A 2,500-nucleotide genomic window follows, 5' to 3' on the forward strand; every position below is an offset into this window, starting at 1 on the left:
GGCAGTTGCGCGACCACTCCTATCCCAAACCAACAAAGCATGGTGTATCCTAAGTGTTCGGTACAAGCACACCACGACGGGACACATTGAACGGTTCAGCGATCTCTGCACTAGTGGAAGAACTCCAACGTGATACGGGAGACATTGCTCTAAACCGAACGGCATCTCTGCGCGTTTACTTGACGCACCCCCAACTTGGTCAACTGTTGGACTTTTTCGTAATCACGGCGGGACACATTGAACGAGCTCTAACGGATCTCTGCACGCATGGAACATGGTGGCGGGAATCATTGCTAGAACCGAACGGCGCCTCTGCGCGATGTACAAAGCCCAACAGGAACCTCGTATCGGCTGCCGAGCCGGAGCTTGAACAACTTGGACTTTCACCTCTAATTTATATCAACTCACCACTCCCCGAGGGATCCGCAGAATTGCTTCTGGGTCCCGTATCGTTATTTGCGATTCGTGTTTGCATTACACTACATTGAACTATTCCAACTTGTTTATCCGCATGGCGAACATTTGCTGCATAGAACATTTAAGTTCCACTTCGCTCTCCCCTACGTGGGTCTGAGCTTCGCTCTCAGGAAAAAATATGCCACATTTGGTAGGGAGACCCGGTTTCATCACGCTTTGTGCCCTGCACCATATATACCCTCATAAATTTATTCATTGGATTAGATCCAAGGAACACCAGATCATGCACCACTACCCATAATAGCTCATCGAGCTTAGCGTGAATCCTTCGGGTTTCCCTAAGAAGTTCGATTGGTCTTGCAGAGTTTAAAGACAACGAAGCTTAGTTTCAAGCAATGGTTAATATACGCGTATTCAAAACCCTTAGCTGTTACAACTTTTTACTAGAAACCATCACGACGAAGTCTTTGGGTCCGTAGACCCGTGATGTACTGCTCCAGGGAACGTTTTTATAGGGTGGAAGCTCAAAATCATAGGTTAAAATCATCGGCAGAGCCCACCAGACACCACTTTTGCTTCATTAGTTCGGACTATAGGCATACGACGATTTTTATCGCGGAGGGACGTATGACCCAAACGGGGGCTTAATGACCCACTGCCACTGCAAACCATGCTCCTACGACTAAATAGAGGTAAAACTACGATTTGGTGCAATCTTCATGTTTGACCTCGTAGCAAGGTACCCTCCCTATAGTAGGCAATGAGCAAATGATCATAATCCCAGGAGGGCAAAAATGGGAACCCGAAAGGAAAGCGCTGTTGGCGCGCCTAAGCTACTGGCCCGTAGAGTAAAATGGTACCCCAACAAAGTTGTCGATTGACATTCTGATTGCACTTTTTATCATCTAGGGTGCGTTCCTTACACGTTTTGAGGGGTTTTAGCGAAAAACATGTTTTGAGCCACACGAGCTCTCCGGCCCGCTCGGTGCACATTTTTGAAAAAGCTAGGAGCTGCCCCTAGGTTCGGGGTGTCACAAAATATTGAAAAGTGGTCAAAAACCGCTATCCAGAATCGGATGTAGAATCATTAGACGAACTTAAAATTGTTCTACGACCAATGTCTGCGACGTTTAGTATTCAAGATATGGCCCGCCCTAGGTCTGACCTGGCATTTTCGTGAAAATTTAAAGCATGGCCATAGGGACGGGTAAAATAGCTATTTTGAAGCAAAAACCACCTCACTTTAAATGGCCATAACTTTTGAAAAACAAGAGCTAGGGTGCGTTCTCGACACGTTTTGAGGTGTTTTAGCGAAAAACATGTTTTGAGCCACACGAGCTCTCCGGCCCGTTCGGTGCACATTTTTGAAAAAGCTAGGAGCTGCCCCTAGGTTCGGGGTGTCACAAAATATTGAAAAGTGGTCAAAAACCGCTATCCAGAATCGGATGTAGAATCATTAGACGAACTTAAAATTGTTCTACGACCAATGTCTGCGACGTTTAGTATTCAAGATATGGCCCGCCCTAGGTCTGACCTGGCATTTTCGTGAAAATTTAAAGCATGGCCATAGGGACGGGTAAAATAGCTATTTTGAAGCAAAAACCACCTCACTTTAAATGGCCATAACTTTTGAAAAACAAGAGCTAGGGTGCGTTCTCGACACGTTTTGAGGTGTTTTAGCGAAAAACATGTTTTGAGCCACACGAGCTCTCCGGCCCGATCGGTGCACATTTTTGAAAAAGCTAGGAGCTGCCCCTAGGTTCGGGGTGTCACAAAATATTGAAAAGTGGTCAAAAACCGCTATCCAGAATCGGATGTAGAATCATTAGACGAACTTAAAATTGTTCTACAACCCCCAGTCCGACGCCTCGTATTCGAGATATAGCACTTTGTAGGTCTGACCGAGCAATTTTGTACTGAAATGTATGGCGGACATGTTATTCATTAAACAACATTAACTTGCATCGTGCCCTACTTCATCGGCACAGCTACTATCGACTATCTATTGTTGAAATGGATTGAGTTTGACCATTTTAGCTCTTTTCTTATGCCGTGCACCAACAGTGTGTACCGATCAGGGAAA

This window comes from Anopheles arabiensis (assembly GCF_016920715.1).
Source record: "Anopheles arabiensis isolate DONGOLA chromosome X unlocalized genomic scaffold, AaraD3 X_pericentromeric_contig0003, whole genome shotgun sequence".
NCBI lineage: Eukaryota > Metazoa > Arthropoda > Insecta > Diptera > Culicidae > Anopheles > Anopheles arabiensis.